Source organism: Mustela nivalis, assembly GCF_964662115.1.
Source record: "Mustela nivalis genome assembly, chromosome: 15".
In the NCBI taxonomy this organism is placed as follows: Eukaryota; Metazoa; Chordata; class Mammalia; order Carnivora; family Mustelidae; genus Mustela; species Mustela nivalis.
Window position 1 is genome coordinate 62,025,467 of NC_139034.1, and position 23,696 is coordinate 62,049,162.

The 23,696-nt window shown below is 40.0% G+C and overlaps 1 long non-coding RNA gene and 1 pseudogene across 4 annotated transcripts in view; one reads left to right on the top strand and one right to left on the bottom strand.

Annotated features, from left to right (window-relative positions):
- LOC309849138 overlaps window positions 1-23,696 on the top strand; it is a 262,806-nt gene that overhangs the window by 76,353 nt on the left and 162,757 nt on the right. The window lies entirely within an intron of this gene.
- Window positions 14,610-15,051, bottom strand: LOC309848737 (large ribosomal subunit protein uL15 pseudogene; annotated as a pseudogene). Its single transcript has one exon. The product of its transcript is annotated as a large ribosomal subunit protein uL15 pseudogene (transcript).

Genomic DNA, 23,696 nt, shown 5'->3' on the forward strand with positions numbered 1-23,696 from the left:
GAAGGTGTAAAGAGAGAATTGCTCTGCCTTGTGCTGGAGAGTTGGCTTTCTATCTGTAGTTACAAAGGACTTTCCCAAACCATGGCCTGCTGGGCTTTGGGATATGGATCAGTAAGAAAGGTCAGAATGCTGAAGTGTGTAGAAGGCTTTTGATGTTCAGTAATGTCCAATGACAGTGAGATCTGCTTCTGAAAGTAGGCCTTGGAAGGTTGAGAGGTGAGAAAATAGGTTTTGTTAAGGAGGATCTTCAGCCTGTAGATTGTTACCAAAAATGACTTAGAATTCAGTTATCTGGTTTCTCATAGAGTTGGAATATCTAATATCTGGCCCCAAGCTGAGGTTAATATAAACAAAAATAAGGAGAGGATTTAGCAAGAGATAAATTTAGGGTACAGAAGGGGACTGATTTTCCAGTCTTCTTTCTGGTTCCTCTGTTGAGGTTTCACTGTCTGTCAAAATGTAAAGGTCCTGTTTTGGTGAAATACCTGGGATGCAGCCATGGGGGTCAAGGAATACATTATATTTTCCTGTCAGTCATGTGATTTGGGGTGGGAACTATTAGACTGAGGATTAGGAGTACAGTAGAAAACAAATGCTGGCCTAGTAAGAAACAGGAGTTTCTCGGCCCATGTCTGGGTTTAGCAGTTCTTACTAGATAATATCTATGGCTTTAACTATTAGCCCCTGATATGTGCTAGAAACAAACAGATAAGAATATTTCTTAATTTCCAAAACAGCAGTGTTTCCCCATAAAACCAACCAAACCTAGCTAAAAATAGGTCATTATCTGCTTAACTCTAGACCACAAACTCACACTATCAGAAAGTAATCAGGTCAGATACAGCAGCCATACAATTGTCTGATGTTGCAGTGGGATGGGGAATGAACAAGGAAATTGTCCCAGAAAGTTGTCCTAGGAACTAACTGTTCCATTTAGAAATGGCTAGAGAGCACTTTCATTTCAATTCCTTTTTTTCTCAAGTGGGAGGTTTTATTGTAATTACCACGTTTTCCCTTCACCAATAAATGTTAGATATTGTGTGGTAGATACCTTCTCAATTTTAGCTACTAGTGGTGTTCTTGGAGAAGACTACACCTGGGTTTGTCCTAGATACAGTACCTGAAAGGATTTTGAATTCACTCCATTGAGGTAGGGAGGGAATATATTTCACTTAGGTACAGGCATTTTTGGAAGTGTGTATCTGGGATGAAAGGTATGTTTGGATGTTGGATATTGTAAGCAAAACTGTATACTAGAGTGGAATCATCTTTCGGTTTTCTCCCTGGGTCCAATGCCAACTTTTTCCTCACCTCACTAACAACCTCTAATTAGGCAATTCAAGAGGATCTAGGGAAATTGACCCCACTACTGACTCTAGTAACTTCTTCTTATCAGAGAAACAGAAAATCAAATCATTTCTGAAGCTAACTTTACTTCTGGATCATTTTGCTTAAAGGGTCAGTAAATTCTCTTTGTTGTTCAAGAAATTCAAGATGGATATCAGAAAAAAAACATGTTCAAAGTTTAAATCCCTTTCTGGAAAGAAAAGAAAAGAAAAGAAAAGAAAAGAAAAGAAAAGAAAAGAAAAAAGAAAAGAAAAGAAAAGAAAAGAAAAGAAAAGAAAAGAAACCTCCCTTTGTGTCTATCTTCTTCTAGCTATCATTTCATTATTTTTCTTTTTATCACTACAATAGTCGAAAATGGATTATTTCCTTGGTCTCTGCAATTCCTCTTCTCTCATTTACTTGACAACCCCCTGGTTTCTGTTTTCCATCCTCATCATTTTACAGATGCAGCTATTCTCAAGGACATAAGTTGTTTGCCACAGTCAAATCAGTGGACCTACTTCAGTTCTTAGCTTATTTGGTCTCTCTCCATTGGTATTAGTTGATACCAACTTCCTTTCTTCTTCCTAGAGTCCTTCTCTCATTGCTTATGTTTTTTTAAATGTAACTTTCAAATAGCTTTTGCTCAATCCTTTTGCTTCCTCTTCTTCCGCCTATATTTTCCAGAGTTTCATTGGTGCTATTTCCCATTCCCTTGACTTTCAAGCAAGTCAAACCTTACTGTATATCTTTATATAAATTGTAAATGTTTTTCTAGTTTTGTGAAAATCCCAAGGATTCCTCTCTTCTCAAATATTCTTGTTTCTGACCTAAACTCTTGCCTCTGTGACTTGAAACTTAATACCAATATTAATATCTGAGTACTATGAATTCAATATTCTTATATGTGTTTGCTTTATCTGAATTTCAGCACAGTAATATGAATTTATGCTTGGGTTATCACTTGTTAGGAATTCTCTGTCCTATCTAGGACCTTGTATTAGTCAGGGTCCAGAGAAACAGAACCATAAGGATATATACAAATACATAGAAAAAGATTTGTTATGAGGGATTGGCTTGCATGAGCCAGTGAGCCAATTATGGAGGCTAAGAAGTCCTATAGTCTGCCATCTGCAAGCTGCAGGTCCAGGAAAGCCAGTTATATAGTCTCAGTCCAAACCTGAAGGCTTGAGAACCAGAGGGGTCAGTAGTGAGAGCCACAGTCTGAGACCAAATACCTGACAACCAGGAGTGAAAATATATATCCCAGCTCAAGCAGAAAACAAATTTGTCCTACCTCTGCTTTTTTGTTTTATTCAAGCCCTTAACAGATTGAATGATGTCAATCTATACCAGTGAGGGTGATCTTCTTTACTCAGTCCACTGATTCAATTGCTAATCTCTTCTGGGAACACCCTCACAGATACACCCAGAAATAATATTTTATTTGCTATCTGAGTATCTCTAAGTCCAGTCAGTTGGACACATAAAACTAATCATCACAGGTCTGTAGAACATAACACCTACTTCTTCCTCCCTCCACTCGAAGACAAGGGAAAAAGGGAGGAATTGTACATAGATTGAATTTCCTTCTTACCACCTCCTGTACATCAGTGAAAGCTGTGTTGCATCATTAATTAAATACTAGAAGGCTACTGGAAACCAAGAGAAGGATAGAAAGGAGGCTACGTAATTGCAGGCAGTTTTTTTATGTCATCAGAGTCTGCATCTTCAACCAGTGATATTGGTTTGATAAGAAGTAACAAAGATAAAAAATAAAGTTAAAAACTGAGGGAAGAGGTGGTAGAAACCCTTGTTGGTCAAGTAGAACCTAATTAGATAGATGGAATAGGACTCTGGTTCTTTAGAACCCGTACACTTAGGGTGGGCCTGGGGGAAAATGGAGAACTCCAGCATGAATAAGAACTCTATGTGGGAGTGTTAATGATAGATAGCTGGTTCCTTCATTGTGTTACTTTTTGAAATTTTCCTTCTGAAAATGTTTTCTAAAATGTAAAGGGGTTTGTTATTCTTCAGACTTTGCAGGTAGATGTTGCTGATGAAGAATGCAGGGCTTGGATCTTGGGGTAGAAACTCTAGGCAGGTAATAATTATTTGAATTCATTGTTCATTGAGAAAGAGATGCCAAAGACAAGAAAATTGTTTTCAAGGGGCTCTGTGTGTCTAAAGAAACTAGAAAGAGTAATTTTAGTCATACCATCTCATCAGGAAAGGAAACTGTGGTTTATTTCTAGTGATTTATTTTCTAGTCTTTTCTTTCTAAACTCATCTCTTAAATTATGGCATTCTCCAGATGTCCATCCTCGACCCACTGTTCTTATGCTATGAACTCTTCCAGAGTGATCTCATTTCCTCTCATGATTTCAGTTCCTGGTGACTTCAGTCCTCTATCTTTATCCTTGACATTTTCTCACAGATTCATACTTCTATCCATCTGTCTACTCAATGTCTCCCATAATGTCGTCTTAAAGTCTCAAACTCAACTTTTTTAAAACGGTAATTACTCCCACCACCACAAATCTGCTCTTCTCCCATCTGCCTAACTCCTTTATTATTATTATTTTTCCATTCTTTCTTGTCTTTGGAGGTACTGACAACACCTCATTTACCCAAGCTAAAAATCATCCTCAGTGACGCTTTCTTCTCCTTGTCCCAATATCCGATAAATTCCCATGAATTTTAACTTTAATTTTAATTTTTCTACCCTCTCCCCTACTTTCCATCATCCATTAACCTTGCTTTAATTCAGGCCACTATCCTCTTTTATCCTAAATCATTGGAGCAACTTCTTAATTGGTCTCTGATGGTCATAATTTTCATTGTAAGCAATAGAAAATGACTTTGGCTAGCTCAAGCAGAAGAGAATATTTCACACAGGTTTGGGAATATTTAGAGAATCAACAGGATTGTTGGAAAACCAGATTCAGAAAATGTGTGGAAACCAATGGAGTCTTGTCAGTTGGGGCCACAGCCAATGTGACGTGTTATAACAATCTGTTTAGGATGTTACTGCTAGAACTGGCCTTGCTTTAAAAAGTACCATTTTCACCTCTGGGTCCTAAACACTGTTTTTGAATGCCACAGCTAACTGTCCTTTCATATTATTCGCTCCATATTCAATGTCCTGAGTGCAAGTGTCAGACTGGCCAATCCTAAACATGCTTTAGGTACTGGAAGATGGAGAGAAGAAAAAAAATCTGTTTTCATTCCATTGCTATGCTTGAAGTGAGTCCTGCTGTCCTCAAGCTTCACTCAATAGGGCAATTCTTTTAAGATGGAAATACTGAAAAATTGGGTGGCAATAATAATAATAACAAAAAGAAACATCCAATAAGTGGACCTCCCTAATCAATCTTCCCCCTGAAAACCAGGGGAAGAGAGGAGACAGGTGCCTACAAGGATGTTACTGCCGAGACCCAGGCAGGAAATGATGGGCTCCTGAAGTAAAGTTGTGACAACGAAGTGTAGAGAAATGGATAGATCTGAGGGTCATATAGGATTTGTGATTTACAGACCTGTGGGATGTGAGAGAAAAATTAAGGTTGGCATTGAGATTTCTTTCTCAAGCAGTTAGGCAGGAACAAGTGATTCCTTTAATTTGGGGTATATTTAATTTGAGGGCCTGTGGGAGAATGAACAAAGATGTCATTTAAGGGGATGATTCTGAGTTTGGGGTTCAGAGGACAGAGCAACATTGGAGATGTGATTTTTTTTTGATCCATTAACATAAAATTGATTATTAATAAGGTGGTAGAAGCTATGTTGTCACTCACGTGTAGTATACAGAGTGGGAATGCCCAATTCCATGGAAGCTGACACAGATAGGTTCTGCTGCCCAGCATGCCTTTTTGTGGCAGCCACCCCAAGACTTTTGAGCCATATCACCTCAGTTCTTCCAGATTTAGCACTCGGCTCATTGCTTTTCTTTTGTTAACATTAATCCTGCCAAACTCTTGGTGATTTCAATATGCCTCTACTGAGTGTATTTCCATTACCCTGGTTTCTCAAATCCTTGACCTCCTCATTTTCAAAGACTTTTGCTTTCCTCCTCCATCAGCCACTGACTTTTTATTTTCAGACCCTGGGTTGGTGTTTTTCAATTATGACCTTGTAGCAGATTATAAAATTAATGAAATTATCATAGGGAGAATTTTTGTTTAAGATTTTATTTATTTATTTGAGAGAGAGAGAAAGAGAGAGACAGAAAACACAAGCAGGTAGAGGGGCAGAGGGAGAGGGAGAAGCAGACTCCCCACTGAGCAGGGAGCCCGACAAGGGGCACAATCTTAGGACTCCAGGATCATGACCTGAGCTGAAGGCAGATGCTTAATGGACTAAGCCACTCAGGCACCCATAAGGAGTATTTCTTTTAAGTTGAAATTTCTTTTAAAATTTTTTCTAAATTAAAAATATCAGCACACTTAGTATATGCTTAGTGTCTGAACCTGGTTATACAATGATCTAACCTAATTGTATTACAAGATTTACAATTGTTTACGTGCTGCAAGATGAGAAAAAGCAGACTAAAAAGAAGATGGCAAGATTGGGTGGGATTATTTTGTATTTTTTAGTGAATTAAAAATGTATGGCTTCAGAAAGGACAAGGATAAGAATGATGTCTTTGAGTAGGGAAGGGAAAATGGAATCCAATACTCAAAATATTATATCTACTATTACTGCATAATTAATTTTCTTTGTTTACAAGACTATTATCACCTGCAGACATAGATGTAATAAAATTTTCATGAAAAAAATAAAAATGACCCCATATGACCATACATCCTACTCTATCTTCAATTCTGTTTCATTTTACAGAAAATTTTCTGTACTTACTACTTCCTTTCTATCTTTCCTTGAAGCTTATTATGACCACTGCAGTCAGATTCTTATTTTTACTGCTTTACCACAACTGCTCTTTTAAAGTTACAAAAATTTCTGTTTTCTAAACACAATGAGCATTTGATGTAACTTAATTCATAAACAATGTTTGACAGGGTTGATCATTGTCTCCTTTATGAAACCCTTTTTTTGCTTCACCTGGATTCCTTAATAGTCTCTCTTCTCTCTTCTCACATTGCAATTGTATCTCACTCTGTAACATTTTCAAGTGTTAACCACTTCCTGCAGCTGGACACAGTCACTTCCTGTGGCTTCAGCGAGGCCACTGAACTCTTCCGGTTTATTTTTCCCCTCTTTGGAGACTACTCAGTTTTCTTTATAAGCTACTCTTATTATTATCCCCCAAATCCTCCAAAATGAATGTTCCTTCAGGGATCCCTTCTTAGATCTCCATTCTTTATTTATTCAATAAATATAGAGTACAGGTTTATTATGGATAGACGTTCTCATAGGTGTTAGGATGTAGCAGTGAACCAAATAAGCAGAATTTGCTTACGTGAAGTAAGACCTGCTGGGAGAGAGCAGAAAATAAGCACGTAAGTAAAAACATGGAGATAAGTGAGATGAAAGAAAATAGAGCATAATGAGGCTATGCAAAGTTAGTTAGTCAGTGGAGAGGCAATATTTATGTAGGGGTCAGGAGTGCTTGCTTCAGCAGCACATGTACTAAAAATGTACGGGTCAGGAAGGGTCCTTAAAGAAGTAAGGAAGTTACAGGTTATAATTTGGAGGTGGACATTTCAGGAAGATGAAACAGCAATACACAAAGAATGTCAAGTAGGAGGATGCCCCATATGTACAAGAAAAACAAGAAGTCCAGTGTGTCTGGAGTGGGAAGATGGTGAGAAGACAATGGGAGGGTATGCAGTCAGTGAGGAAAGTAAGGACCATAGCAAGGAAAGCTTTGCCAACCATGAGAAAAACTTCAGATTTTATTCTGAGTGAGATGAAAAAACCACAAGAGAATTTCAAGCAACAAGAATCTACATCCTGAGGTTTAACTTTGCTAAGGGAAGACCGAATGACTTTAGTGAAGGTTGAGGGGGGAGGGTTGCAAATTGAATCATAAAGATCAATTAAGAAGTTATTGAAATGACTCCTCTGAGAAGTGATGACAGTTTGTACTAGGGTCGTGGTGGGAGAGATGATGAGCCCTGGTAAAATTTTGGATCTAGTTCAATGACAGAATTGACAGGATTTCTTGAAGTTTTGGATGTGAAGCTTAAGAATAAGAAAGAAGTCAAGGATAACTAAGTTTTTGGGCTGAGCAACTGGTAGAATGGAGCCGCCATTAAACGAGGTAGAGACTACTAGGGGAGAAACACAATGGGGGAAGGTGCTGGGGTAATCAAGCTTTGGTTTTATTTTTAAATAAAAATATTATTTTATTTTGGTTTCATTGTAAGCTTGACCTACCTGTTGGAAATGAAGTGTATATGTCAAGTAAGCAGGTGGGTATATGATTCTGGAGTTTAAGGGTTAAATCCTCGCTTGAAAAATACATTTAGTGTTGTCAGACCATAATTAAACTCATGGAACTAGAGAGTCAGAGATCACCTAGGATGAGAGGGTTAGATATAGAATTAAAAAGTCAGAGCCCCTATTCTTGTAAAGATTTCTTCCAGCGGGGTGGCCCCAATTAGCCAGCAATCTTTACTGCCATTTCATTCCTGTCGCTGTCTTGAGCCTCAGCAATGCCAAGACCATTAACTGTAAAATCAGAGTGGAGCCTTCAAATGGCTCTGACACTGAGTAGACATTGAGCTAAAACTAATGGAGTATTAGGAGCTTTCCGTAGTTCAGAAGGAAATGAAATAAATTTGGCTGCAAAGAATAAGAGGTTGCCTTTTAAAATCAAGAGCTGAACTTGGTCATGGATCTTTGCCAAACCATTCAGAGGCTGCCTTGCTAAGAAGGGAGAGGAGGATGAATATTATCAACACTGCAAGGTCATGTTGAAGGAGTCGCTGGTCCACCAACCCCTTTTGTGATAATGCTTGCAGGATTGTCAGTCTCAGCTAGACTTCTGGTGGAGGAGCATGTCCAGTTGCCTGGTGGATTTTTCATTACACCAAAAGAGAATCACTTGAGGAATGTGTGGGAATTGGAGCCTGGAATTATGTACTTTTGGTCGTCTCCATTTTGGCTTGCGGTAACATTAAATCTTTTCCTTTCACTGTTGCTCCTGTGTTGCCCTTGGCTAACATTCCTGAATTCATGTGCCTTCTGGGTTCTGGCAGGTGGTGCAAGGGGCAAGTTTGTGTGTCAGCAGTGTGGGTGCAAGCATGTCTGTTGGCCTGAATATCAAGGAGATACCAGCTAAAAAATTCACATTTATTGCCTCAGAGTTTGAAGTCAAATCTCTACCCATCATCTTCTGAAATTCCTATAATGGCCCATGTGTATTTGGGGGGAAAGGATCTGTTTTTATAAATTTAAAGAAGTGACAAACACAGCAAACAGTAAAAACTGAGGCTCTTGAATGAAGACATAGGTCACATAAAGAGATCTTCTGAAATATATAATGGACCACTAAATTGACCATCCACATGTGGGGAATGTTCTTCAGTTTGTTAAACCATCCAGTGAGTGGGCTGTGAAGCATTATTGTATTCCTTAAGGGTTTTAGTTTAAAGGCCATATAGAAATGGAGCAAAGGAATTAATTGAAAGGGTATTGAGAATCTCAGAATCACTGGGAAGGCAGAACAAAGAGGTTTGCGTTTGATGCGAGATCCACAACTTAAGACACATTAGGAGAAAATACAATTGTATCTACTGCTAAGGGCAATACCTTGATCTGCATCCCACCTACATTGTTCCTGGGGATCCCCTGGTTCTGCCATCCCCAAGAAACAGACACTGATGTTGCCAGCGCTGGCATAGTTTCAGCTGTTCCTTCTTTTCATTGTTAATTTCTGGTTTATAACACATGGTGGGTACATCTGATTGGCTTAGCATAGGAGATGGGTCCATCACTAGCTGCAAAAACAGCTGGGTTGGTTGTGTATCTGGCATCTTTTGCTTCTACAGTAGGATATACCTCCCATCAAGATTTATAAGATAAAAAATCTCCTGAATGTACAGAAGAAGGTCAGATGCTGGGCAGCCAAAAAAGTGACATTTGTCTATATTAGTATATACCCTTTGGCTGCTTAAAATCAGCACATCCTTCCTTCTAAACTGATACTTCGAGAAGAAAAAATTGCTTGCATGTAACATAATAAATTATTCTATATAAAACCAAGGCTGTACCTACTGCTTTCCCAGACAGAAACCACACAAATCTTATCAGTTACTACATCTAGGTCAGGCCACAGTTGCTGGGTAATATCCATTCCTCCCTTTGCTTTTCCATGACCCCAACCAGAGATACCACCACTTCACATAAAATAGTGGGGGAAAGGGAACAAAAAGAGTGGGGAAACTAGTAGAAGTATAAAAGTATGTATGTGACACAGAGAGGAAGTCCTTTTTAAATGTTTTTTTATTCATTTCACTTTAAGTAATCTCTGCACCCAGCATGGGGCTTGAACTCGTGATCCTGAGATCAAGAGTCACGTGGTCTTCAGACTGAGGCAGCCAGGCACCCTGGAAGTCTTCTTTCTAATTCACAGAAGAGAGCTCCCAGACCCCCCCTCTCCTTTCTTTTTTCTCTCTCATACTGCTCTGTATGGCAGAAGACAGTCACTGTCTTATTGATAAAAGCTTCTCAACCCTCACAACAATTTCTCCATTTCCTATCTCCACAACCATCATCTTGGATCAAGATGTTGGCGTCCAATAGGCTCTGTAAACATTCTTCTCTTGTCCCTCCTTATCTCCCTACCACATTGTTTCCATGAGAGCTAGTTATCTCTAAAACAGCGCATCCGATTGTGTCACTCCCCTGCTTCCAGTAACTTGTAATGATTCTTTGGAAAGAGTCCACAGCCTTCAGCGGGGCCTGGCAGGTTTTCCCGTGTGCAACCTCTGTTCTTCTCCCGCCTTGTGCCCCGTGTCTCCCTCATTTCTCATTAGCGCTCCTCTCTCAGTTTCTCAGAAACCTCGTTCCTTCCAGCCACAGGGACTGACAATGATGTTCTCTCTTTGCTTGGAATGTCCTTGCCAACAGCTTCTCATCCTTCAGCTCCTGGGATTTCCCCTCCATTTCAAATCTTCATGTCTCTATCCCATATTCCCTCATACCACTTACTGTCACAAAAATTATTCCTGTTATGATCTGCTAAATACCTTGACCTGGGAAACCTAAGGTCCGTGAGGAAAGGGGCTGCATCAGCTGGTGCACCGTTAGGTTCTCAGTGCCTGGGAGACTTCCAACCGGGCCCGTGGTCAGGGCCCCACAGGTGACTGCTGACCAAATGGGTAAATGAAGAGTGTCCTGCATTGGTAATTACTAGGCGAGGCGTTATTTATATATGGCTGCTTCCCAGGTTCTGTTTTCTCATGCTCAAACTCAATTATTTAATCCCCTGATTTCTCAGGTAGTTAGCTTTGGATGGGAAGGTATTAAAAGAAGAATTTTGTTACCATATCAGCCTCATTTTTTTTTTTTTTTTTTTTTTTGCCGTGGAGAGGTGTGACAGCTTTACAACAGACCACATCTCATTTGTTTCCCAGCCCTCAACTTTAGCAAGACTATTTCTCTGCTAATTCGAGTGACCAAGAATTCGTGCAATTTCCTTGGAAGAAATTTTGATTCTCTGCACCTAGACTTCGTTGTTCTACCAGGCTCCATTTCTTCTTGCACCTGACTTTCTTTTTCTTACAGAACCAATTCTGTTGCCTTTGTATAAACCTCTCATATTAAAAAATTTGACTTTCAAATGCACGATGTCCTAGGATGTGTATATTGGAATGACCAGAAATAACTCAGTGACATATTCATCTTGCTTATTTCATACATATTTCCAACTCATGACTCATTGGTTTAAGGAAGACAAATGTGAACTAAGAGCAAAACAGAGGCCTTGATGTACTTGTGCCTGAGAGGAAGATGAATCACTGGGCTGCTGGCAAAGTGTCCCGTTCAGGGTTGCCTGCCTCGTGGGCGTGAATGACCCCCACTGTTCCCTGTCCTGGCCCCACGCACAAACTCATATGCAACCTCACACAAACACACGTCCCCGACACCACACACGTCTTACTTTAGAAGCCCCGTGGGACTATTTTAGGCTGGAAGGCATGCGTGTGATGAAGAAAGTGACTGTCTTGGAGGCTATAACTTGATATATTAACACGTCAGAGGGACCCAAAGTGTTAGCAGTGGCATTTTCATTCTCGGTTTTCAAAGAATTTTATTTTCCTCTCTCCTTCCACCATCTGTTTTTCTTACTGTAGCAAATGTCATTTCCTATGGAGTTTAATAGGATACGAAATGGGATTGTTTTACAGTGAATTTTGATGTAGTTTCATGATTTTCTTGAGAGTGGTTTTACTCCCTCCCCCTGCCCAACCCTCCCCCAGCCCCACCCTCCCCTCCCTCTTCCTTCTTTCTCTTCTTCCTTCATTTTCCTCAGAAAAATTAAGCTCGTTTTGACATTATATTAATCCTATCGAGTTGAAAATAACCACACTGAGTTTGCTTCTCAATTCTGGACTGAAATCTGTGATAAGATGAAGTTCTTGACTGTGTCAACTTTTATTTTATTTTGTTTCTGTAACAAACAGGAATTCTCAAAATGGCGTTAAACCGTTCAGTAGTCAATTTCCATTGACGAGCCAAGGATCCTAATTTCTGTTGGTGTGTGGAGAAGGCGTCAATGCCGAGTGCAGAGTCGCGAGAGGGGGGGACCAGGAGAGTGCAGGAAGCCATGGTGAGAGGACGCTCTGAGAGACCACTTCTTTGTGACAAGCAGTGTTGAAACTTGACATATATGGATTCATTTAATTGTCACCATAACGACATGATGGAGGTATTACTACTTTTTTCCAACTAACACACGAGAAAACAGAGGCATGGAAAAATTAAGGACACACAGCTGCTAATAGGCAGAGGTAAGAGTCCACACATGAAAGGGTCACACTATACGCTGTTTTCTCTCAGATGACACCGACGTATAAATTTGCAGCACAATGGAGGAGAGAGTCTTTTGTGAAACATTAGAATGGTCTTTTTTTTTTTTAATTTATTTTTTATTTTCAGAATAACAGTATTCATTATTTTTGCACCACACCCAGTGCTCCATGCAATTCGTGCCCTCTCTAATATCCACCACCTGGTACCCCGACCTCTCACCCCCTGCCCCTCCAAAACCCTCAGATTGTTTTTCAGAGAACGGTCTTTTGCTGTCTTCCCTTAGGGGAAAAAAAAAATCCCAAAGCTTTTTAGAAAGCTCCTCTCATCACAGCAAGGGAGACAATTCCAGAAGGCAAGAGTATGGCCAACCTGAGAAGGTTGCTGTGTGGTGCAGGGGAGGATGGAGGAGAGAGGGAAGAGAGAACCGGCTTGTTGGGGGAGAGAGATGCAGGCAAGAGGCTGTACCTGACTGATCAGGGACACTGCTATTGATGAGAAACACCATGAAGTCTGTGCCAGAAAAATTCCACTGCCTCAACTCTTTTCTCTCCTTGACTGATTTGATGAAGAGCTTCTCTTTTTTTAGGGAGAATGAGGATTAAGAAGTGCAGACATGACCCTATCTATTGAGACAGGCTCAGGTTTGTGGAGTTGCTAGGAAGAGAGGTGCCACAGGAAGGTACTTTCAACCCATTAACCCATGCTTCTCAGGGAGAGCTGAGATAAGAGATAAAATGATTCATATTGTGGAGACATGTGTTCAGGACAACTGCTATGATTTTTTTTTTTTTTTTAAACCCAACAAACTTTTCTTCTTAGATTGGCTTTCTTTTCCAACAAGGGCTTCCCAACTTAGACATAGCTGAACGTTGGAGTCAATTTCTTGGGCTGAGGACCCCCCGGCTCTCCACTGCTTCTCTTCTATTTATTCAGGGAGTCTGATTTTGCTCCCAGACTCTGTTAGATGACCTTGTTCAAAAAGGAAATCGTCTTAAATTTTGCAGCCACTTCAAGTGTAGCAATTTGGGGAATCCATGTTTACTCTGAGTTTATGGCTTTCATCAGGAACACTCAGAAAAATGGACAAGTATATTTTCTGGATTGTCTTCAGGATAAATTTGTTGGCTTCTATGTAAATTTAGGTAGGACTCTACCCTTGCACATTTTCTGGCACATAAATATATTGACTTGTCAACTGCTGTGGGTCCCATACAGGCAAAACCTTGCACCTAGGGTAACTGGAAGAGGAAACGCAGGATAGCTTTTCTTCTATTGGCTTTGGGACCAGATATGAAAGAAAGAATCAGAAAAAATATTATTTCTTTGTTATATATTTTGAAGATATTCCAGTTTTATTAGTCTCAACTGGAAGACAATATACCCATAAAATTGGGTACTTACTACCCTATAGAGAATAACTAGAGAGGATGGCCATATAAACACACAGTGTATCTTAATGGAATGTACCAGGTAAAAAAATAGAAATTTAATGAACAAACAAACCCACACCCCAAATAATGAACTGAATGTGTCCTAGAAGGATGTGATGTATTAATCATATCATGTTAATTTGAACTAGATTAACCAAAATAAGGGAGTTCATTGTATTTTGAGTTTGGAAAGCATGCTGGGGTAGTACACATGATCAAAAGATGATTTCAGGGATTAGAACCTTACTGGTTGGGACGAAAGTTCAGAACTGGCAAAGCTCTCGCCTTCTCTCCGCTCACTTCCCAATCTATTTTACTGTTATTCTCCTTCCCATTCTCTCTCCCTCTCCTCTGCCTCATATGATCACATACAGTTGAGTTCATACACTCTTTCTTACTGGGCTACTGGAAAGCCCAGATTCACATTCTCTCAGATTAGCAAACCTGGTAGAACTAGAACTTCTCTTCTCAAGTTCGTATGTCAATTCCAGGTAAGGTCTTTTGATTAGCTTGCTTCATGACATGTCCACTCATGGATCAAGTAACATGAAATTCAAACTAGCTGGGGGTTGAGGAGGGTCTATTACAAGACAAACAGGTGGTGCTTATAACTTTATGGTCAATTAAAAGATGCAATAGTACACATGGAAAAAATTAGTTCCCATTATTTGGAAATGCTTACTTTATCAAATTTATATAATTTTCCACTATATAAAAACTGAGCTATAGTTACGGAAGACCTACTGAGATGCCAATCCATCTTCCATAAGATAAAACTTTCTTTGGTGCTCCAGAGTTCAGATAATTCTATTATTATTACTGTTGTTATTATTATTATTATTATTTATTTATTTTATTTATTTTTTTTTTTGAAAAGCACCTGTTAACATTAAATGATGCTCTCTCCACATGGCTTCAAGCTATGAGGATGCAGGCCTCCCCACCAATCTCTTAATCTTCTCCTCAGCAATTCTACTGAAGAATTTGACCTTCACGATGACAGGCTGTTCCAGGAGCTTTCCCTTTCCCAAACCTGTGTAGTAGCCTGATCGCACCACATCAGTGATAGGAACAGTTCCAGCCTTGGTTTTGGTGGCATTCCCCTGTGTCTGCTCACCAACTAAGGCCCACAGTTTATCAGCTGGGCAGAAAGCTCTGGTTCCTTTTTAAGTGGTAATGTCTCCTGTCAGCTTTTCCAAAATAAGCTGGGTGATATCTGTCCAGGTGGACCCTGTGGTGACCCGTGCCTCCCGAATCACCCAGTCCTCTTTGGGAGCTTCCGGTGCCTGTAGATGGGGCTATGGCCATGGCTCCTGTGGGTCCAAAATTTCCGGGTCTTCCTCGGTCTGGATGGCATGTTGGCAGCCCAGGTGGAAGAGCAGAGAACTCAAACTTCTATCATGAATACTCAGTAAAAACATGAAACTATATATTTAATAATTTTGTATTTGAAACAATATGCAGATTTGATGAGTTTTACTCTCTACCACTTTTCTAGCCAGTGTAATTAAGAGCTGTTCCTATGCTATGTCAGATTGTTCTATTGGACTATTGATCTCTGTCAATACTCCATTTAGGAAACAAAGTAGAAATCATGGACCTCTTAAAACGAAAGAATGCTTTAAATAAAAGTATATAACTCTATAGCATTGGCCTTAGAGGATTTTTTTGAAGAGCATAATTTTAGTTTTCCAGTGATGCAGAGACTTAAAGAGGCAAGAGATCCCATTTGCTAAAGGGTGTTGGACTCTGGTTAGTGGAACAAATGGAGAGAATCCAGCTCATGGATCATTGCAAGTAGGAGGGCAGTGACTGAGCAAAAGCAAATAAATGCTTGATGCCCAGGACAGAAATACAGTATTCAGACAAAGTTTGGTCATGTTATTTGTGGTAGTATTTAGGTTTTATGTAGCTTATAAAATGTTGGACAATTGTTTCAGAAGTTTCAAGTGTTCATATTGGGCTTTCTATCTTTCCTTCTTTCCTTCCTTACTTCCATAGGATATAGGTAATTTCACAGCTTATGTGTACACAGTTATCAATCAAACATGCACTACTATATAATTTTTGAAAAGAACTTAGAGTTTGCCCTGCCCTTAACTTGATTCAATCAGATATGAGATATTTTATTGCATGTAGTTCTCTCTTCTCATTCTTCAAATAAGCTCTTGACAGAGGCCAGTGCTTCCATGACCAAAGAGAAGAGTTGTCTAAATCTTTGTTTTTCAAAATGTAGTCTGTACCACTAGCAACGATGGCACAGCTGAATCCCAGGCTCCACTTCAGACCTATTGTATTTGGAACTGGTAAGAGCCACCAGCGATCTGAGGTGTTTCTAGGGTTTGGAAAAGCAAGGATTAATGGTAAAGGCTGTTTTGGGAGGGAGGTTCAGAGGCAGCCAGGCGTGTAGGATTTAAAGGTCCCTGATGATCAATCTGTATGTAGCTGAGATTTTTAAACTGGAAAATAAGGTAAATGAAGTGGTGTTTAAGGAAAATCAATGTGACTCCAATTTGCAGGTAGACGTGAGAGAGAGAGAGAGAGAGAATGGGAAAGAAAGGGAGATAGTGGGAGAAAGGAAACACTGAAAACAATTAGGGCACTACAACCCAACCCTGAAACAAAGGGATATTGGTTTGATATGGGCTCTTGGCAATGGGGATGGCAAGGAAGGGACTCTGTAAAACACTCTGACTTCGTAATTTCAGTAGTTGGGGTAAGTTCATGTTACCCCGAGAAGCTGAAGCCAAGCAGGTATTCTTTGAATTAGGAGGTAGCAAAGTAGAATGGAAGGGATAGAAATGCTGAGATGAGCTATAGAGAAATGTATCAGCGAAGTCTGGCTTTCTATGTCTCAGCTTTGGACCCCAGTCATGGCCTGACTCTGCTACGGTAACTAAAAATTCATTTAAGAAATGAGGGCGGGGACACCTGGGTGGCTCAGTTGGTTAAGCAGCTGCCTTCGGCTCAGGTCATGATCCCAGCGTCCTGGGATCGAGTCCCACATCAGGTTCCTTGCTCCGCGGGGAGCCTGCTTCTCCCTCTGCCTCTGCCTGCCATTCTGTCTGCCTGTGCTCGCTCTCTCCCCCACTCTCTCTCTAATAAACAAATAAAATCTTTAGAAAAAAAAAAAAGAAATGAGGGTGGGGGAGGACATCTATATAGCTTCTGAGAAATTGAGTTTACTCATACATGATTATATAATTTGCATAAGACAAGTTCCAGCTTGTACTCCTTTGATACAAGGGCAACTTAGTTATCGATTTTCTAAATATTAGCCAGAAACATTTAATGGCCACTGGCTATGTTAGAGTGCAACTTTATAATATTTCAAAAATTAATGTTCTGAAATAATTCAAGGCCATTATCTTCAAAGAGAAAAAGGGTTTTGAGAGAGCTCGTGTTTGACTATTACTAGTTTGTTTGTGTTTTTAAAACGATTTTATTTTTTAAGTAATCTCTACCACACGGGGCTTGAGCTTACCGTCCTGAGGTGAAGAGCTGCAGGTTCACCGACTGAGCCAGCCAGGTGCCCCCGATAACTACTGTTTCTTTATTCAGCTTTTTGCTCCGTGAAGGCCATAAAAGATACACATTCAATTCATTTTCTGATTGCAATGAATCCAAGAGAAAAAGAGCATTGGATAGTGATAGCACATGTATCTTTTACATTTTCTTAAGACAAAGTATTAAACAAAGTACATATTTCTCTTGTACCATTGCACTCAAGGAATTCAAAGGAAACTAGAATATTCTTCACAGAGTGCTCTGAGAGTCCTAAAGTAATGGTGCTTTACTTAGAATGACATTTTTGACATTCTCTGTTGAACTGTGTTGTTGCACTTTGCAAGGGACACGGCAAACAGATTCTAAGAGCAAAACCAAAACCAAACAACCACTGCCCCCCACCCCTTCGCCTTCCACAGTCTCATTGTTCCTTCCCAGATTGTTCCCATTCACTCCAAATAAGCTTCCTGCCTTGCAGGGATAACTAAAAACTGCAGTCAGATGTAGGAGCTGCTTAATCGGGTCTGGGAATCAGGCCTTAATTAGCATGCTTGGAAAAGAAGAGCAAATGAAAATTATTAAGCTTCATTCTCGATTCCTGTTTCTAATTTTAAAGAGGAAATCATGCATTAATCAAGCCCCATGCTAAAGCTCAGAGGCACGTTTTTGAAATATCCCAAAATAACAAGGGGAAAATTTTTGCTCTGTTTCAATGAAACCACCCTTGACTATATGCTATGTATAGTACAGTCTACTCCAGTATGTGGTGTGCTAGGCTGCAACATACTAAGCTTTGGCTACATTAAAATTTTTTTCTGGGCCCAAGGTCTGGAGCATGATAACCAAAGGCGGGAATGTATTCCCTGAAAATAATACAAAAATTTGCAGAACCCATTAGAGGTGAACGGAAGTGAATCTAATGCTTTAAGAGAGGAACACAACTCTACAAAGAGTCACATGGCAGACAATTTCTGGTGAGCAGAAAATTGCATTTATAGCAATTTTTTTTGTGTGTGATACAGATTCATAATCAGTATACTTTGTGTTGTTCAAACTTATACGTAACAGGGGGATAGTGATTTTTTTAAGTGAGTGGGAACATTATTCCTCTTTTCTGCAATACAATAAAGTATGAATATCATATTCTTAAAAATTTCTTAGCAAAAATTCTGCAATTTTGTATCCTGATCCACATTATAAAAACAAAGAAACGCAGGTGGATCTCTACCCCCATGAGTTTCTTTATGACTCTAAAGTAATAATTCAAGTGTTTGCTCCCACTGGCTTCACTGATGTTTGTAACTTCCTTTCAAAGGAGATTCTGGGGTGTGAGGATGATGGCTCGGGGGTGATTCCTTGTGAAGCAGAATTTACTTACCACACAGAAACTGTCTTTCTGCATCTCTGTTATTCTCTCAGTATCCAGAGGCCACCATTTAGAGACTTGCTTAGCCTCTTTTGTCTGCTTATAATCAATTCTGAAAATCTTCATGATAAAGATGGTCTAATCTTTAAAATTTTTAAAAAATGTATTCTTAAATGCATTTCTAAAATCAGGTTTTCTGGAACTTAAAAGTTGTGTGAGGACAGAGACTGAATCCATCGTGTGTGTGTGTGTGTGTGTGTGTGTGCGTGCGCGCGTGTGTGCCCAAGTGTCCGTTTCTTCAGGCAGTAGAGAGTTTTAAGTACAGTAGGCCTGCAGACAATATTTGTCAGGTGACTGAAGCTACGGGGGTGGGAGATCGTTAGGATTAGCGGAACATGCCTGGAGATTTCGACATATGATTTGTTAAGAAGATGGTAAAATAGTAAGAGAATTATGGGTTTATAACTCTTCCAGGAAATTTTAATAGGCAGGGTTTCAAACAGTTCCATTAAGTAGGCCAACTCATATTCTTTCCTTACATTTAAAAAGAAGGAGGAGTCTTCCCTAAGTTTTGTTCTTAAGCCTAGACTACTTTGCTAACTGGGTTGTTAGTGGGTTCGTTTTCCAGACATTTCATTTCAGGCACTTTCCCCTTTCTGACATTTTTTCCGAGTCTCTTGCAGTCTGGAGTAAAATAACCCAGCATTTACCTCTAGCCGGTTCTGGCCTTTCATCTTTCCTGCCTACCACGACACTATGGATATTAATATCAGTATCAATATCCCCCAAACCAAACCAAACAACCTACAAGCAAACAAACAAAGCCATGTTTCCCCCATAGCCCGCTGAGATCCAATGACCAAGACCCTGTTTTACTCAAGATTGTTTCCATAGCTAGACCTTGGCACATTTCCTGTCACAGTGTTCCTCCTCCTCCTCCTCCTCCTCCTTTCTTCTTCATCATCTTCTTTTTCTTCTTCCTCTGCTTCTGTTTCTGTATCTGCATTTTGAGTGCTTTTGTTCCTTGAGCTCACTTGCAGTTATATCTGCCAAAGAAAGGGCAGAACAAGCAGCAACAGGACTTAGGATACTCCATCATGGCAAAGATAGCTAGCTTTGGGCCTCCTGGTAAAGAATTAGCTATTTAATGAATAACAAATTATAAACAGACCCCGAGGTTAAAGGATAACAGGCACAGTCTTGGTCTCCACCTTATTAAGGAGACACACTCCTCAGACTTCGGGCCAAGTACCTCAGTGGGAATCACCGGGGCTCAATCGAAAGTTTCTGTTGTAGTTTCCAACCTATTTACTTACCTAGACCATAGATCTGAAGAGGGTCAACTTTCACGTTGATGTGTTCTATTTTAGTATTGTTTAAAAAGTAAGAAACCCCTGTCTGGAAAATTTGGTATGTTTTTGTCACAGTGTGGTAAGTGCTTGCGGGGGTGTGTGGGTAGCAAGCTCAGCATGAGTAGGCCGACAGAGAGGAGCATGGTCAGACTGAGGAACAGAGGTGTGAAACAATGTTAGCAAGAACAGGCTATAAAAACATGTGCCTCTTCTTACCAAGCAAAACACCGTTCACGTTTCCTGAAATAACTGAAAAGTCCTGATAAATGATGATAAGGTTTACATCCTCCTTGACTCAGGCTAATCTTTTTCAGAGAAATAGGTCTGATGCTAGGTATTGGATAAGTATTTTTGGCTTATGGACTATTTACATTCAACAAACTGTTTATTAGGCTCCTGCTATGTGCCAGCAGGCATTTTGCTCAAAGCCAGCAGTACCCAAATGCATAGAGCACAAGGTTTTGCCCTTAGGGCGACTGGAAGACTGGGAAAAATGGTGGAGTTACAAACAAATAACATTCTGGTTTTGAAGCTTTGATTATAAATAATTATAAGGAATGTCTAATGGACACAGACAAAGAGCATTAATACTGTTGGTGGTTGAGGGAAGCATTGGGAGTGGAAAAGAAAAATTAGGAGATGAGGGAGTCTGACTTGAAGCAAGATGTTGTTGGGCCTTCATAGCTGTAGTTCAGAGGGGCCTCTCCAGGGGGACCAGCAGATGCGTTCAGAGGCGTGGTTTGCAAGGCATGGTCCCTGGACCAGCCACATCACCGTTACCTGGAACTTGTCCGAAGTACAAACCCATGGTCCACCTCAGGCACTCTGGAGGTGGGTGTTAGCAGTCTGACTGTGGTGTATGCTATCGTCTGAGAACCACTAGTTTTAGAGTGTGGGCTTTTATATTTTTTTTATTTTTTAAAGATTTTATTTATTTATTAGACAGACAGAGATCACAAGTAGGCAGAGAGGCAGGCAGAGAGAGAGGAGGAAGCAGGCTCCCTGCTGAGCAGAGAGCCCGATGAAGGGCTCGATTCCAGGACCCTGGGATCATGACCCGAGCCGAAGGCAGAGGCTTTAACCCACTGAACCACCCAGGCACCCCTAGAGTGTGGGCTTTTAAACTTGACTTCATAGCAGAGGCACCAGAGAGTTAAAAAATATGGTACCCGAGCCCCACCCCCAAGAATATGATTTAATTTGTCTGAAGGAATTGAGATTCTGAGAGACTACTTAGTTTCCCTAAAGTTGTAGAACTAATAGGTGGGAATTAAGGCCTAGATCCGGCTAAAACCGAGACCATGGGTGTCTATTTTGTTGCATATATCTGTCAAGCTGCGTGAGGGCAGAAGTTGAACAGCCTTTCTCATGGGCACTGGGGCTCATGATAAAAGGCCTCCTATTGTTTATTTCTGTTTCCTTAAAAGAAAGAGTCCTTGAACAATAATGATACATGTAGATGTGATTCTGCATGTCAAGAACAAGGTGTGAAAAAAAAACCAACAAGAACAAGGTGTGAATGTACCTTAACGATGTTTGTTTTATATTACTTTAAAAAATACATTTGTTCATAAATTCAGGGACCATCCAGATTTAACCGTAGTATGCCCCTATTTTTGGCAAGTCCAATATACAGAAATTCTGTATAGAATTGAAAAATAGAACCAAACAGGACAGTATTTTCACATTATGAAAGGATTCAAGCCAGAGTTTCAAGGTTCTCATGTGCAGGGCTTTTCCAAATATACATGTATTTACTGTGGCCCTTGAGATTTTTAGTGGTATGCAAAGGGATATTCAAATGACTAATAGTTAAGCATGATTTAATGGCTTTTTCTAAACAATTATATTATCTGAGCTCTCTGTGTGATTCTTTACATGTATTATGTCGTTTAATCGTGGGATTGCTATGAGATACTTAATACTAATCTACTTATTTCACAGATAAGGAAACCGAGGCGTAGGAAGATCAAATCCCTTCCATGGGCTGTGTGGGCTTGGTCTAGTAAATTCATGATTTAATGCAGACAATCTGAAAACAGAAGCCTGGCTTTAAACTGCTTTGGATGCCACATCATTCTTGAATATCCACAGCCCCTTTCTGGAATGTGGATACTACAAGCTTGTTCCTTCCTTATTAATCGCCAAGTGGCAGCTAGCCACAGGCTGGGCACCTGGGAACTTGGTGATCTAGAAGGTGGCCTGGATTGAGAACTCTGTCTTTTAGGGCTGTTCTTCAGTGAGCTCTGCTTGACTGACCCCAACCGGATCATTTCTTTCAAAGAACTTCAAAATACATTAATCAGATAATAGATTCCTTAGAAACTTGAAGAGACCCAGAGAGGCAGAAGTCCATCTGACTGCCACCAAGATGGTTTGCTTACCTACTTCTGGGTGTTTTCTTACAAAAACTCTCATCAGTCAGAGTAAACTTGCCATATCTCTGCTCCTTGTCATCTCAAAGAGCCTGACTCATAGATTCTCGGGGGAATCCAATGAGACTTATGCATGGAAGGGTGTGGAAAATTAAAAATTGAGCTCTGAACCTCTATATGAGTCAGAGGCGATTTTATCAGCCTGGAGACAGGAATACAAGATTCCGCCCACCATCCTCAAGTTCTTTGTTTTGATCCCTGAAGTAGTGAAAGGGAGGGTGTGAGTTCCTGACCCAGTTCTACTACAGGGCTGCAAAAGGTCTCTTGGGGCACATTTAGTTTCTATTTCTGCTGCAGCTTTAAGTGACCCTGGCATCCAGAATCTCGTCTCCACAGCATATATGGCAAATGTGGGATGAACAGGATTGCAGAAGAGCAGGAGTTCATACCCGACGAGGCTTTATTAGAAAGAGACAATTTACAAATATGCTTCTATTGTGTAGGTATTTTAGGGTAAGTTGCGATTTGACATGTACCTTGATCGAATTATGATTTTTTTCAAGGTAGCCTATATAATTTTCTTTTCCATTCGAGATTTCTATTTCAAACCTCGGTAACAGCTCACCTATTGTGCCTAATGTGTAAACAGCTGAACCTCTTTTCTGCTCAAATACCTGGAATCATAATTACCTTCTTTAAAGCTTGGCCATAGGCAAAAACTTTGAATAATATGTTCTCATTCAGCATGCCAAGTCAGGATCTGAGACCAAAAGACAGTCTTTGTTAGATTAGCACAGTACTGCACGAAAGTGCATTATAACTCCAAACTACTTTTAAAAGGCAAGTGTTTTTTCTCTTAGTATGTTATTAACCTAACCATCCAAGTCATTCGATTTTTATTATAATAGTACTTAGAATAATTGGCGGGACATCTGCAGCTTTTTCCCATGCCTGCAATTTGCTTTGACACCCACTAAGTTAACAGCCGAATGCTTTATGTGATAATTATACGAACAAATCTAAGTACTGTTTTCATAATGTATGTCCATAGAGAACATTATCCAAAACAATTCAGCCCAAGCCCGCAATTATATAACATTCCTGTTCACGGAGATGACGTCATGGAGTCCAGAGAAGGTCACAGAGACTTGAGAAATAGCCTTTTAAAAAGTTCTTAGACTATAAGTGTTTATTGGAAGGAACTCAAATAGTCGTATTATTTCATAAACCTCAAGATAAACCTGGCAAGAATGTTTTGATCAAGAGTCAACCAATTGCTTTTCTGAACAATTTTAGGTTACTGTTAGATTAGAACTTCCATAGAAGAAGATAGAAGTGCTTGTTTTTATTGGTGGTTTTGTTTTGAAGACAGATATGCTACATGGAAATGGGCTCCCTTTGG